This window comes from Acomys minous, assembly GCF_964271855.1.
Source record: "Acomys minous genome assembly, chromosome: 2".
In the NCBI taxonomy this organism is placed as follows: Eukaryota; Metazoa; Chordata; class Mammalia; order Rodentia; family Muridae; genus Acomys; species Acomys minous.
In genome coordinates this window covers 6796110-6812997 of record NC_140484.1, presented here as the reverse complement: position 1 = coordinate 6812997, position 16888 = coordinate 6796110, and positions in this window count along the sequence as shown.

The following is a 16888-nucleotide window of genomic DNA, read 5'->3' as shown; positions in this document are numbered from 1 at the left end:
GAAGTGTTTTATATATTAATGATCATATGAAACGTTTCAAGTGAGTGAAAAAAGTTCAAGGATCTCGCTTCAGAACACACTGTTGTTCTTTGTCTTTTAGGCAAAGGTATAACCTTGCTTGAGAAGCTGAGACTTTGGGGATCATCAAGCACAGTTTGAACATTTCCAGGAGCATAGCCTTCTGTGTCATACATCCTTTCTCAGGCCCTTTCCTACTTAATATGAACTGGTTTCCCTCCATCACAATAAGCTGCCTGCAGTAAAGGATAACTGCTGGGGGCTGTGTTTTCCCACCTTAGATTGGTTGTTCTTGCTGAGCACTTACATTGAGGAGGATGCTTAAGATTGCTTTATGGTTCATCAGTTCTACCTGCTGAGCTGTAGATGTGAAGCTCAGCTTCTCCCTGAGCTTAGGTGGCAGAAAAGTCCTTGAAAGACTAGTAGTGCATTGTTATCCAGTAGACTAGTTAGTCCTGGGCTCCATAACCATTAGCCTTATCCTTTTAACTAGTTGGACTAGTTAGTCCTGAGTTCCATAAACAGTAACATCATTCTTTCATATTAGACTCATGGTGTGCTCTTCCTCTTTTTTTCCAGCATGTTGCACCTCATCTGAAGATAGATAACAGGCATTTTCAGCTTCTAGAGTTACCTCTAATTACTGAGTCAGATATAATTTTGTTTGCTGTCTTCTCATTCTTAATATCTATCCTATGCAGTATGCATTTCTAAAAAGTCAATAGTTTCTGGCTAAATAAATAAAAACAAGATATATCAATTTGTCTGGCTGGCTTGCTTTAAAACAATAAGCTTACCTGCTTCTTAAAGGGTGGAAGGCTGTCACCTGTCACCCCAGAGTGACTCACTATAGAGAAAAGCACCTCGTCTTGCTCCCACTCTAAGCTGTGATGTAATGTGATTCAAACTCCCACTATAGACGCTGTACTGATGGGTGATGAAGGTTTATGGAGCAATCTCCAACCATTTAATAAAATCCTTCTTAGAGATTGAAGCAAAGGCATCTAGTTACACTCTTCTTGGTCTATTTTTGCAGGGTAATTTTCTTTACACTTAAGAGCTTGACAACCTACAAGAAGGTGGGTTTGAAACATTAGCAAGTCTTGCAGTTTAGGTCAGAACTGAGCTTTCTGTTTAAGACCATCATCCTGGCTCATCTGGGTGTGTGATTCTGAATTCTACCCTTTCTCCCATGAACTGGTTTCCCCAAGAAAGTCATTAGCCTGGCTGAGCCTTCATTTTGTCATCTGTAAGTTTGAAACAAGAGCAACTAGCTCTGGTTTGGTGTGACTATCTGGTATTCAGAATCTATGATGCTATTTTCTTTTTTCCAGTTCATTTTTTAATTAATTCATTTATATTACATCTTAATTGTTATCCCACCCTTGTATTCTCCCATTCCTCCCTTCCTCCTGCTTTCACCCTAGTCCCCTCCCCTATGACTGTGACTGAGGGGGACCTCCTCCCCCTGTATATGCTCATAGGGTATGATATTTCTTCTTGGTAGCCTGCTATCCTTCCTCTGAGTGCCACCAGGCCTCCCTACCAAGGGGATGTGGTCAAATATGGGGCACCAGAGTTCGTGTGAAAGTCAATCCCCACTCTCCACTCAACTGTGGAGAATGTCCTGTCTATTGGCTAGATCTGGGTCAGGGTTCAATGTTTACTGCACATATAGTACTTGGCTTGTGCCATAGTTTGAGCAGAACCCCTGGGCCCAGATCCACCCATCATAATGATCTTCTTGTAGGTTTCTAGGACCCTCTGGATCCTTCTATTTCCCCATTCTCCCATGCTTCTCTTACCTAGAGTCCCAATATGATGTCCTCCTCTCTATCCCACTTTCCTGGTAAGTGAAGACTTTCATGGGACATATCCCTTGGGCTAGTGTCTAGATATAAGTGAGTATATACCATTTGACTCTTTCTGCTTCTGGGTTAACTCACTCATTATGATCATTTCTAGTTCAATCCATTTGTCCACAGATTTTGGGAATTCCTTGTTTTTAATAGCTGAGTAGTATTCCATAGTGTAAATATACCACAGTTTCTTTATCCATCCTTCTACTGAGGGACACTTAGGCTGTTTCCATGTTCTGGCTATTATGAATAAGGTTGCTATGAACATGGTTGAGCATATGTCCTTGTTGTGTGCTGGAGCATATGATGCTATTTTCTACACTCCTAATAATATAACTATCTAGTAAATGAGATTTCCTCTACTTCCTACCTTTTTGGAAAGTCTCACTGTGTTTTATGTTGGTCAGATATTCCTTTGGTCTTAGTGATGAAAAGTGTGCCTGAATGTGATTCTGTTACAATGGAGTGACGGCTGGATGGAGAAGTAGTATAGTTCAGGGGCCGCCAGGCTGGACCAGTCCTCAAGGGATCATTATATTCCTAGGCTCCATGTTTTGTTTGTTCAGAGGTGAACGAAGTGTAACAGAAAAGGAGTAACCTTGAAAATGTTTGGAAATATGTTATCCAAATAGGAATCTAAGACAAATTAGCATCTAGATGATATTGGTTTTATTCATCAACTTGTCAGTCTGTTAAATCATTTATGTCTAATTTACTTGGTAGCTTCTATGCTAGACACTGCCAACCGTTGCCTCAAAAAACCATGAGAGTGAAACAGTGTAACTATAATGCCTCATGGTATATTTCTACTTCACTGGGACAGCAGAAATGAAGCTTCTTCTATTGATAGCTTCAAGCTCTCAAGCAAGCCCGCTCCTACATGGATTTGTACCTCAGATCACTCCATTATCTTTTGGATGGATAGGAAATGTACACAGTGAAAGAGATCGCATCCTTCTGTGTACTTTAGAAGTATTGAATCCCCAGTGGAGCTTAAGAAAACTGCCAAAACAATAGTATAGCTTCGATTGCCTTACTCCAAAGCCCTTGATATGGGCTTCTACTTATTTCTTGTCTGGAAGGTAACACTAAGCAATTATCAATTGTTGAATGCCACTTAATTGACAGACAATTAAAAGATTTTGTTGGCTGAATGAGATTTCTCAGGACATAGGTGTTAGACCCACTCTGGGTCTAAACTCAGGTCTGAAACACTCATAGCTAAGATTTTATGTACTCCTAAACTGAAATGATCCCTAAGTCTTTATAGTACAAATGGATAACCATGGAACCTTTGCCCAGGGCCTCATCTTCACAAGTAACAAGTATCTCTATTTTACAATAAGAAGAACACATCATCTTGGTGGTGATGGAGGGAATGTGGGAGCTACAATGTAGGGCAATAATGACAGCAACATGAAAGCCAGCAACTGATTAGGCAGACACACTTGAAAATATAGTGCCAGAAAAAGATTGGTGTCTTTCTTCAAGGGTTATATATACATTCAATTCAAACAGGCCAGTGGCTACCACCTCTGAAGTCTCAAATCCTCAGGCCTTCTCTGCATCTCAGAGGCTTAGTGGTCATTGAAATTTATACACACAGGAGAGGGTTCGTCCACTCTTGTATTACCCATTAATTTACCAGATAGTGACTGAGTGTCCCCTTCAGGACAGGAGGAGAACTGATATGTGTTTTAGTGGCAGCATGACTGAGAAACCCAGCAACCCCTGAGAAACATAAACAGAATGTGCAAGAGGCATAAAATACAAGTATGAGGAGATAAGAAACACAGATGGTCTTTCATGACTACAGGTTTCACAAGCATGGATTCAACAAACAGTGCTTTAGAAATATGTGGGAGTATGGGGGGCTGGAAACAGGGATTACCCAAAGGGAGGGGGATGACAGGCCATATGGAAGCTTACCATCTCACAAGCCAACTTAAAATAAAATGAGGAGTAGTAGAACACTAGTGAAAAGAAAGAAGAGGGATTAGAAGATTAACCAGAGATGGGTGCAAGGGATGGGCGCAAAGGGGATAATGAATGGGGTAGCTAAAATGAAGTATATATGGAAATGCCTAGGGAAACGCACTAGTCTGGGAGCTCATTATAAAATACAGTTTAAAAATATCAGCTCCAGTTCATCTACCTTGCATGGTTGGGCAATGTTACTCCCAGAAGACATGAGTTATTAAGTGAAAATCACAGTACAAGGCGTAGGATGCTTCCTTAGAAGATATTGGATCAAGGAGATCTCCAAAGCAACATAGCCTACCGCCATCGCCCTTAGGTGTCCACCATACTTACATGGTAAGATCCTCTTGAGGAAGACACTGCACACTTGGGCTGCAGGATATATATATATATATATATATATATATATATATATATATATATATATATATATATGTGTGTGTGTGTGTGTGTGTGTGTGTGTGTGTGTGTGTGTGTGTGTGTGTGTGTGTGTGTGTGTGTGTGTGTATCCTTAAGCCAGCTGGGAAACTTCCTTTATCCTAGCTATCATGTACAGCTCTGGAACATCCTATGCAGGCTACTATGAGTGAAAAAATATCAATGATCTTGCTCAGTGGGAAACCCCTCATGCTGCAATATGGACCTGCTGGACAAGATCTGTGCCCTGGTGCATTAGTGACAGGACTGTTGTGGGTTGACCAGTGTCTTTCCGATTGCATTGGGCCTGTTCCACAGAAAGGAGTTATGTGTACTGTAATCCTGACCAAAAGCTCATAACTAAAAGGTTATGAGTCCTAGCATAGAGTCTGCTATTTTTTTTTTATAAATGGGTTTGCTTTTAAATCACCTTCTAAGTATTATGTTCATTCCTATAGAGTTGGTCCCTCAACCTTCCTCCTAGAAGTGTCTTTCTGCAGTGAATGTCAGTCAGTTCAGAGAGTCATAATTGGTCAAAGGGCTGAGAAGGAAGACTGAGGATTGATCTCTAAAGGGGACCTTTATATTAACCCCATCAGCACCGTTGTGGAAGAGGAGGCAGGAATCATGTAAGAGCCGGAGGATGCAGATGTACTGTGATGTGTTGCCTTCTGTTGATAGCATGGCTGTGGTAATCACGAGCTCACAGAAGTCATGGTTATCTGCGCAAAACCTACAGAAAGTCAGGTAAGCCAAACTCCAGGAATCACTAAGATAGATGTCCATCCCCTACTCCATGCTGGTCCATCCCTACTCCATATTGATGGCAGATAATTGCTGGTGAAAGAAGAATTTTTCTTATGGAGGGTGTGGGCAATTTTAAATTCCTCACACTCCAGTGGATGGCCACATGGTCATGTGCATTATAGGAGTACTAACAGAACCTAATCAGTTATAAAAATCAAGCCAGTAAATTGGAATAGCAACATGATGGGAGGGGATCTGGAAGAAACTGAAAGGAGAAAAAGAATGATAGATAAGATTATATTTCATTGTATACGTGTGCGAAATTCTCAAAAAATTTTTTAAAAGAAAATTAGAAAAATATTAAAAGAAAAAAATTGAGAAAACAACCTAATCTATCAATAAAATATTCCTTAAATACCCAGTATAATAACTATTCATGCATCACTTATATTGATTTGAAGTACATGAGGGAATATGCTTAGGATACATGACGACAGTAACTTTTCAATATAGCTACAAGGATTTTGGTATTTCTGATTACTTTACTTTAGATATGCAACATCCTCCTCTGAGTTGTATGTTGCTATTAGTCAGGGTTCTTTAGGGAAACAGAACACATAGAGTAAGTTTCTCTCTACATGTATAGACAAGGAATTATTAGAATGACTTACAATGACCCAGCTAACTCATCAGAGGCTGGCTATAAACAGAAAGTCCAAGAATCCAGAAGTTTCTCAGTCCATGAGGCTAGATGTCTCATCTGCTCTTCAATTCACTCTGAAATATCAGAGAAGCAGGAGCTAATGTGAGGAAAGGGATGGACTTGTTGGTGAGGCCAGAGCAGCCAAGGCAAGAGCATCTTGTCTTCAATGCCCTCATCTAGGTTTCTAGAAGAAGATGTGGCCCAGATAAAAGGTCCAGTTTTCTGCCTTAAGATCTGGATCAAAGGCCTGTGTCTTCCTAACTCAAAGATCCTCACTAGGAGTGGATCCACCCACTTCAAAAAAAAAACAAAACCAAAAATATCCCTTATGGATGTTCCCTCCATTTTCTGGATACAGTTAATTCCACTTGTAGTTATGTTAGCAGCCAAGAATCCACCAAAACCCTCAACACTTGCTTAGAAGCACAGCTTCCTAGGAGTGATTGGGTCCAGAAGGTGCTGACACAATGAATGGATTGATAATTGATGGGTTAATAATTTAACGGACTATTGGATGTTGGAAAGTTTGCTAGTGGGAACAGTTTAGAGAAAGTGGGTTGCTAGGGGTGTGTGTCTTGGAGAGGGCTATCTTGTCTCCAGCCCCTTCCTATCCTGTCTCTTGGCCTTCTGAAGTGACTACTTTTCTCCAACATGTATTTCTTACCATGGTGTTCTGCCTCAAGGCTCAGGTTTTTCCTCAGATATTTGCCACAGTGACAAACGTGACTAAAACTTTGGGGATCCAGGACCAATACCTCAGGGAAGCTGAGGGATGACTGTTTTGTGGAAGCTAATGGAGACTTCACAGTGTGCAGAGGCAGAGCGCAAGGCCATGTCTTCTGTCACTCAGGAGAGACTTGTGAGGGAGGGGTGTGATTAATTACATGCAGCGACTATACATATGTTTCCTCTCTTGCTAATTGCAGCTAGTTGCAGGATCACTGAGCATATTGCTCTTGGTGAATGTCAGGACATTTCACTAGATTCCCCTTGGTTCCTCCATGAAGCCACAATTAACTTTGCTAATTATTCCCTTCACCACATGTGCTTCAGTTAATGAAGAACCAAACTAATGAATGTTGATCTTTTAAAAACTTTCTTTTTCTAAAGCCGTCTTGGCTGCCATCCATTTAACAGCAACAATGGCTCCTTGGTATAAAATCATGAGCATCAGATGCATTCAAAATTGCTGGGGGAGTGGGATGGCATTGGCAAGAAGCTATGTGCAGATGTAGTTGGGTATAGTCTGGAAGCTTTTCTAGCGGGTCAAGTGGGCATTTCTACAGCAACTGATCTTTAACTAGTGGTGTCTAGTAGTGACGTTGGCACACAAAGAATGTGTGCCAAGGTCAAGGCTAGATAGACATCCCACTGCAAATCAATAAGAGTCCAGCTCAAGTGTCCGTGGCATCCTTGGAATTCAGCAGAGTACCATTTTCCTTAGGCTACAGGTAACAGTGATGAAAGCATCTTTTATTTTAACCTTCTCTGACTTTGGTCAAGACATCTGTGGGTCTCCAGACACCACGTGTATGCTTGTGTGTTTGTGTGTGTGCTTGTGTACTTGTATGTGTGCTTCTGTGCGTTTGTGTGTGCTTGTGTGTGGTGTGTGTGCTTCTGTGTATGTGTTTAGTTGACATTTTATGTGGTATTCACTTTGGGTTTTAATGTATGTGTATCTTGTTATTACCTTGTGTTGATTTGATTTGATGTAAGTTGGCATCTTTAATTTGTACACATGCATACACACACATGCATGTGTTTGTGTGCACATGCATATGCATATATGTCATCCTAAAGGACACAGGAGAATAAGACTTAGGACAACTGTACATCACATCACCCAAAAAACCTCAAGCAGAAATGCCAGCACTGCTGTCTCTGGACAGCCTTTGGGATCCTCTGTCTGTGAAATTCTTCATCCCGCTAGTTTCCCTGGGTTTGACTTAGGAGAAGTAACATGTTTCTCTTTGTCTTTTGTGTAGCAGTTTAACACTATTCTGAAATGGTGGTCTTCTGCTTCAAGTGTGTTAATCAAAAATTTCTCCCACTATTCAAAAAGAAGGGAAAGAAAAGCAGAAAAGAATTCTCTCTTCAGCTGGAATTCTTGCACCATTTGCCAGCGTAATTGTACTTCTCAGCTCATCCTTGGCACGATGCATCCTTCCGCCCCTCCTTACCATTACTGGAGCCCCAGTGAGGTTCCTAATACTCACTTCTTTTACGTGTTGCAGTGACCTTGTGAGCTAGACAGGGTGGGCTGTCCTGTGGCCAAATTTTATAGATCTAGAAATTGAGCAGCCCTGTTCTAAAGACCTGAATCCCCATAGCTCATTGTTAGTGAACAGAGTGTCCTTTCTGCTTTCTCTCACCTCTGAGGGCGCAGGAGAGAACAGGAAGTGGGGCCCATCCAGTGTGATCCTTTTTCTCAATTTTTCTCCTCCAAATGCCATCTTGCTGTGAGGCAATGCTCCTGGGTAGAGGAAGCAGGGTGTGAGAAAACCATCTGCTCTGGGTATTTGCAATACTGCTCCAGATCAACACTATGGAAATTTTGTAGATAATTACTGCAGAGGGAGGAGAACTGTCTTATTCCTTATCACACTTCTAGCCACATCCCTGAGCTCTACCCACATGGAGAAGGCTGCAAACAATATACCACAAATGGATAAAACTAGAAAAATTTGTGTAGTTTTAAACTGAAAAGAGGTCATATGACTTCACGTTGGAAAGACAAGAAAAAAAAAACCCAAAATATAAAAACATAAGAATAGGCACTCTTCCCTGGATGAGCTCTTGTGGGGTAGGGGGTGGGGGTTGCTACTCATAGATTTTTTGGTTTGTTTGTTTGAACAAATGGCTCAAGTGATGCCAAGAACTCTAGTCCATTTTGGAAAAAGAAGAGGTATTTGAACAGCTTGACACTGGAAGGCATAAATTGTCGGAAGGAAAAATATAAGCTGAAGAGATTTGTAAATGTGGCAGACAGTAATCCTGGCATTTCTTGTTAATTGTTTTTCTCAGGCAAGAGACCTTCTGTGATTTACATTGTTGAACAAGATGAAGGCTGAGCCAGACAACCCATCACTTCCAGAAGAGGAGTCAGGGCATGGCAGCTGCCTGGGAAATTAAAGGGGAGTCCAGACAGCACACTCTCCTGCCTCAATGCTCATCTGCTGCAGGGCATCAGCAGCGCTGCCATGTGCCCTACAGGGGGACAAGTGGGTAGAACAGAGACCTGGACTCACAGCTGCAAAGTAAGTCACACACCCCCTTCCCATCCAAGGGCTCCAGAGTGCTGTAGCCATTCTTGGTTAGGACCCTGACAAACCTGTGTGGGGTGGCGTGAGAGAGAGAAGCAAGGCATGTCAGAATGAACAGAAAGATGACTAAAAATTAGGAAGACTTTTGGTCAGTGCACATGCAATTATCATCCCTTCTTTATGTCAATGACTGATGCCACATGCCTTCCTCAGCTGCCCTCCATCTTATTTATTTTTTTGACACATGATCTCTTACTGAAGCTGAGGCTGACTCAGCAGCAAACTCTAAGAACACCTCTGTCTCAGCCTCCCAGCTTTTGGGTTATAGATGCACGGCCCACACCAAGCTTTTTTACGTGAGCACTGAGGATCTGAGCACAGCTCTTACTGCCTGAGCCATGTCCTAGCGTGTTACACAGCTGTAACATTTACATGTGGCCAGAGTTAGAGGCAGGTATGGAGGGAAAACAGGAGTGGCCAGTGTCTCTGCTGAGCCTGCATTCCTTTGTTTGTCTTCCTTGAAGCAATCTGTTCAGAAGGTCCACCTCCTCTCTCTAAAGCACAGGGATGAAATAAGCTCTGCTTGGCCTGTCTGCTGACTTGAGCAGATTCACAGTCATAGAGGTGCTGGGCAGTAGGCAGAAGAGGTTGGGGGAAGATGCCTATTGGTAAGTGTGTAGTTAGGATGGGGTCAAGGAAGCCCTAGGTTCAGCAGGACACTTCGAGTGAGAAGCAGTGACGTTGACAAGGCATGCTAGTCTGTGTAATGGCTGTGTTCTAATGTCCCCTTCACAGGGTTTCTGTGTCAGAGAAGACTTAAGGAGGACTTTGGGGTTTTAGAAGGTGGCAGTTAAGAAACAAAGATCCATTTTGGAAGAAAGTCGTGGTCATTGATGACATCAGATGTACACCCTGCTACTCCTGGCCTAACCGTGTTATATTTTTAATGCCAGGCTCATTTTCCCCCATGTCTGGGGCCTCTTTGATCCATTTGTGGGGCAGATCTTACTCTTAACCTGATGGCCTGGATGTTGACTTGCCATAGTGTAACTTTTCCTCATGAAACTATTTCTATTTACTTCAGACATAGGGTAATGATAGAAAGGACTCCACCTAAGTGTGTTTTGATCAGCCATTGAGTTTATTGAGTTTACTTGCAGGATCATAAACAATTCAAGTCATAAACAACAGCTTCTCCAAGAACGACTTATATACCCTCAGGGACATGTAGGGTTCGTGAGCCTTCTCTCCTTCCACAAGGGAATGATTAATGAGCCAATGTAGTAAAGGCATTTGAATGACCTCAGCTTCTGCAAGTAAAACCCACAGTGATCTCCCATGCCCATCCCAGAGGAAACAACAACACACCTAGGTAGCAGCTCCACAGCCTTCTCCATCAGCTTCCTCTTTGACGTCATCTTCAAGCTGGCCATCCTGGGCCTCTGAAGCTTCCTCATGAGCATTGAATTCTATACCATGTTGGCTTAGATAGGTTAGAAAGTGTTGTGTTGCCTTTTGGACTCCTACTTCAAGATTGTCACTTTCCTAGTTTCGCCCTTATTGCTTATGATCCAAATATGCTAATAATAATCCTATTTAGCACAACATGGACTTGTTTCTGAACTCATCCTGATCACAGAGGGGAGGGTTCTCTAGAGGTTTGTCTATGGTTTTCTGGACTCAAGTCTTTCACATTCAAGAAATACTTTGAAATAAACACAGGACAGCTGAGAAATAGTTCTGAGAGAGTGATCCAAGTATCTATTTGTCTATGTTTCATTCATCCATCCATCCACTTATTCATCCATCCATTCATCCTTCTGTAGAAGGAATATCTTGTATATTGTATGGATGTAGCACTTGTCAATAATAAATCTGATGGCCTATAGCTTAGGCAGAAAATAGAGGGTGGGACATCCAGTAGGGAGAGAGGATTCTTGGATAGAGCCAGGTGCAGAAGATTCAGGCAGCAAGATGTGAAGAAGATGGCTGCGTGGTACCTGAGCACAGGTAGCCAGTCACATGGCAAAATGTAGATTAGAATAAATGGGTTATTTTAGGTTATGAGCTAGTCAAAGAAGAGCTTAGCTATATGACCTAGGTATTTGTAAATATACTTTTGAGTGTCATGAGTCATTATTCCAAGAGTATGGGACAGGGAAGAAAAACCTCCTTCTCCATCCATCCACCCATCCATCCATCCATCCTTTAACAAACAGAAATACTAGAGTTATGCCAGGGGATGTTGTAGAAATAAAGTGCTAATTCGTGAATAAAACAAATATAGCTCCCTTAGAGTTTGCAACAGATGAAAAAAGTAATAATTAATAAACAAATGGATGCAAGTTATATTTGTTTATTATATGTTACTTAACTGTAAATATAAGGCGATTCAGAGTTGTTTGGGTTGTGGAGAGAGTCATCTGAATAGATTAGACAGCCTCAGGAAGTATTTATTATAGTCTAATGGATCAGAGTATCTGAGGCAGAGATGGGAAAGCAACAGGATTGTGTGTGTGTGTGTGTGCGTGTGTGCGTGTGTATGCAAAAACACACACACATTCAATGGTGACAAGTCCTTTGCTGAAAAAAATTGGTATCTACTTCCAGCCCAAATGAGTGAGGAACTTCAGAATGTCTGAGGTCCAGAGTCTGGGAATATTGTTTAGTTGGTAGAGTGCTTGCCTAGCATGTATGAAAAGCCCTGGGTTCAACAATACTGTGTAAGTCCTGCAATCCCAGGACTCTTTCTCTGAGCAGAGTCAGAGTCCTTGGCTTGACTAGTGGCGTCTGGACTGGATTTCAATTCCCCTGTAAGGAGATCACAGCCTGTATTGTCATACGCAATGGTGGATGGACTAGCAGCTTATGCGGAGCATTGATCTGCCTGAGATCTGAAGACCTTCCCAATCTTGTGCTAATGAGGAATTTAGTAAGTAAATATCCTCCATCTGGCAGTGTGGAGAGCAACTTGCTGCTCATTTGCCTGCACTCATTGTGAAGTCAACAGGCACATCTCATGCTCTGTCGCTTATGTTACTGCAATAGTTCAAAGGCTTTCTTGGGCACTATTTACCAAAGGTGCATGATATCACGTTAGCTCCTTGGATGTCACCTCAGAATCTTGATTACAGGGCTCAAAAGGACACCAGCCTGAATGTAGAGTTAAAGTTATCCAAAGTTTGCGTCAGCTGGTCAACTTTATGTAAAAGGGAAGATAAGTGGAGAGGAAGGAGAAGCATTTATTGGACCCTTGGTGTGTGCTAAGTTCTGTTACGTCCTTTGTATTCATGAGTCATCTGAGTCACATGGCAATCAATGAGACATCTGCCATCTACACAGGACGACTCAGACATTCATACTATATTTCTTGCCAGTGACATCAATCAGCAAGAGTAGGATGAGATTTGATCCCCATCCTGTCATTAGAAGCCTGGTGAAGAAAGTAAAAGCCAAATTCCTTTGGAATTGCTTTGGCCAAAGCAGTTTGCAAATAGACTTCTCTGGCAGTGGGGCCCTGGATTGGCTGCATTCCTTTACTACCTGTGCTGAGGTGGTATTTGTCTTTATTTCTCTGGGATGAGTTATCTTTCATTGGCAGCATGCAGATTGATGTGCCATAACTGGCATCTGATTGGCCAGGAAGCCAATATTTCAGAGAGAGGAATTTTCCAGTAAAGGCATCTTGTATTCGTTCTCCCCTGAGCAGATCAATTTTAACATTCTTTGTCAGGTATATCTTCTATAGTCTGGGCCATGTTTGGTAAGGATTTATAGTAATACTAGCATCACCTTGGGCAGTGTGTGTGTGTGAGTGAGTGTGTGTGTGTGTGTGTGTGTGTGTGTGTGTGTGTGTGTGTATATATATATATATATATATAGAGAGAGAGAGAGAGAGAGAGAGAGAGAAAGGATGATGATGACAGTAATGATGATGTTGATGTACACATACTATCTTTGAAATAGAAATGTTCTGGTATAGAGAGACATCAAACACCCACATGCTTTTACTCTGCGCTAATGACAGCCATATAGATGTTAGTAGCTTTATATGGCTGCGTATGAGGTGGAGAGCTGTGCTCTGTTTATCAAAGGCTGCACATGGAATAATCCAGGCCTTCCCACTTTGGCTCTTCATTTCCCAAAGTTCAGAAACCTGGTGTGAACCAGCTGCTCTTTGGAGAATCTTAAACCAGAAGCAAATATCCAGATATGAGGACAGATTCACGTTCATCTTGCTGGTCAGTTGAAATGATAAATTTTATGACCCAGGAAGACTGTTGAGTCAGGTTATTGCCTTCTGGTGAGCTGAAAAGATAGGAGAAAGTAACACAGAACCTGTAAGTCATACACAGCAAGTTGGCAGGCACAGGGAAGAGAGCTTTTCTTAGAAGACAGAGCAGAAAGGCTGATTTTAATGTAACTAACTGCTTACAGCTGTGGCAGCCTTTTTTTTTTTTTTTTTTTTTTGGCATTTAATCAGTGTTGAGGGTCTTTTTCTTTATTCTTATAAATTTTCAGGCTCCTTTTGTCTCCTGACTATTAATAAGCCTTTGGTAGCTCAGACAATGTAGTTCCCTATGTGCTGTTTCTGAGCTACCTGCCTTCTCCCTTCCTGAACAGAATTGACTACAGAGGTAGAAGCCAAGTGCACATAAACTGTGCAGTGAAGGGAACTTGACTTATGCAAGGATGTGATTTAAGAATAACTGCTTTTAAGATTTAAGGAAACTCCACACATATTTTATCAACCTAGCAATCCTATACCTCCTATTCCAGCTCCCTCCGCCCTGTACACCTGATTCTGAAGAGCCTGGCTGAGGTGGCAGAAATACCCTGAACAAGAACCGCCCACTTTGGCCAGCTGAAGCTGAAATCTCATTGGCCCAACCCTTGACTCCCTGCCCACTCTCATAATCTGAGAATTGAAGCCTTCTAAATGTCAGAGACAAAGTAGATAGCAAGGAATGTGGTTATTATAAAGGAATAGAAATTACAGAAAGATCAAATCAGGAAGCATTAAATGACCAATATTTTATAGTCTGTTAATGTCTATAATGTGAGCCCCTCCCCAGTAAGTCTTCAGGCTCCACAGAGGTTGTTGAATGACTCTTTTGTTCACTGACAGATTGCTAATGCTTACCATAGGGCATGGCACATAGTAAATGTTTAATAAGTATTAGCTGACAAGGTGGATATATGTGTAAGTGCTTGAGCTTTTGGTGTCCCTCATCTGTTCATTGGTGAAGAGCTCAGGACAAAGAGGAAAAAACCAAAAGATTATACAAATTGGTCACTTTCTTTCAGCTCCTTTAGTAATTTTAAAATCTGAATTTCTCATGCTTTATTTGTATCTTATACATTTAGAGAAATGGAAGGTTCGTAGAGATGCTCTTTGTTATGGTAGATGACAAATGGAAGGCATCTGCTTACCTTTGCATTACTCTCAGTGTTTCTGGGTTAGATTGCCAGCATTCTTTATTCATAGTCCTTAACGTGTTTATATCTAGTGCTTAAATCCCTGGTAACTGTGTTGGTTAGTTTTCTGTCGGCTTGACACAAGCTAGAGTCATCTGGAACATGCCTCCACCAGGTTGGCCTGTAGACAAATCCATAGGGCATTTTCTTTATTAATTATTGATGTGGGTGAGCTAAGCCCACTGTGGGTGGTGCCACCTCTAGGCAGATGGTTGTGGTTTGTTTATGAAATAAGGCTGAACAGGCCGTGGAGTGGAAATAGTATTTCTACATGGTCTGTGCTTCAGTTCCTGCCTCCAGGTTCCTTCCATTGTAGGCATAAGGTTGTTATGTAATTCAAATGCTAGTTTTTGTTCACTCTCATATCTGGTTGTAAGCCTTGTTCTGAGACTCTGCTGTCTAAATGTTGTATAAACTCTGCTCCCCAATTGTCCCCCTGGCATGTAAATAAAGCAGCTGACAGCCAATAGATGAGCAGGGGAGAGAATAGAGCTGCACTTCTTTCCTTCCAGGGCAGGAGGAGCTAGAAGAGGAAGTATCAGATGGAGCCAGGGTATTCAGCCATAGGCAGAGGTTCAAGAGAGATGAAAACATTTCAGCTGGAGCAACGAAAGAACTAAGAACCAAGTAACTTGGGGATTGTGGCAAAGATGGAGTCAGGATAACGTAGAAAAGTTAAGAAAAGACTTACACTGCTCAAGATTGTGTTGTGAAGATTATATAAAAGAATCTCAATTATTTGCATGATAGCCAGATTAAGAGAGAAACAAATACAGGTTTATAAAAATAACTGTAACATTTCCTACTTTGGTTTCCCCCAGTGACAGACTGTGATGTAGAGGTGTAAGTCATACAAACCCTTTCTTCCCAGGCTTGCTCTAGTCATCATCCTAATCTCAGCAATAGAATAAAAACTAGGACTAAGAATTGTGTGTTTTCTAGAAAAAGGCCTATAAAGAAGGGCCCTTGATACAAATGGTCTCTTAGGCTATAGAAGGAAGTCTTAGGCTCTGCCTGGTCAGTGTATAGAAAAGATGAGGTATTAAAAGATGAAGTTAATATGAGCTTACTGGATCCTTTGCAGTGTTTTCAGATGTATTATTTGTGGTCTATAGTGCTGATCTTTGAGAAACTATGTGGAATCAGAGCTCAGTTAGTACAGCACTGGTGATATCCACAGCATTGGTGACATCCACAGAATTGGTGACATCTACAGCACTAGTGACATTCACGGCACTAGTGACTTTCATAGGACTAGTGACATCCATAGCACTGGTGACATCCACAGCTCTAGTGACATCCACAGCACTGGCAACATCCACAGCACTGGTGACATCCACAGCACTGGTGACATCCATAGCTGTAGTGACATCCACAGCACTGGTGACATCCACAGCTCTAGTGACATCCACAGCACTGGTGACATCTACAGCACTAGTGATATCCACAACACTAGTGACATCCACAGCACTGGTGACATCCACAGCACTAGTGACATCTACAGCACTGGTGACATCCACAGCACTAGTGACACCCACAGCACTAGTGGCTTCCACAGCATTAGTGAAACACCCTCAGAGAAAGGACGTGAGTTCACTCCCCCTTTATGTTGTTTTTCTAGAAGGCCCCTTGTTAGCCTCAATTCTTAGTTAAGAGGCTTTCTGGATGTTTCCTTGCAGAAGGTGGACACATATACATGTTAGATCTTTCAACCCAGATGATGCTTTCTCCAGCGGCACCTCCATATGTAGAAAGAAAGAGAATTTCTAGTTTGGAGGTTAATTTCAGGAAACTCTACACTCTTGATGCTCTGTTCATCTCCATGCCTTCTGTATCACTTGTACTTGTTCCCACTGAATATTCTAGCCCTTCTCCTAGTTCCATTTGCTCTCTACTTTCTCTCTTATTATGATGTGCAGAATCTCCACACCACATTCTCCCACCATGATGAGTTCCAGCATGCCTCCCTGCCTTGATGAAGGGACACAGGTCCCTTAAACCTATAAGCTTAGAACATGATGACACTGTTTGCATTAGTTACTTCAACACCATGGAAAACATAATGCCTGATATAAACAACTTGTCAGGGGACATATCTACTTTGGCTTATGCAGGGTTGTAGTCAGCCATGGCATGGACGACGTGGTGAAGCTGATGGTCAGGGAACAGGGTGGTGCAGAGATTCTTCTCATTATGGTGAACCAGGAAGCTGGAAGTAGCCAGATCCAGGGACTTTGATTTCTAGAGCCTGACCTACTTCTTCCAGAGAGCCAGCCTCCTAAAGACTCCACAATTGTACAAAAGAGCCACACAAGCTGGGTAATGAGTATTCAAAGCAAGAGCCTGTGGGGGCACATTTCAGATTTAATCCATAACTCTTCCAAAAGCTGATATTTTGCTCTTAAAATCTTCCCTCACTTCCA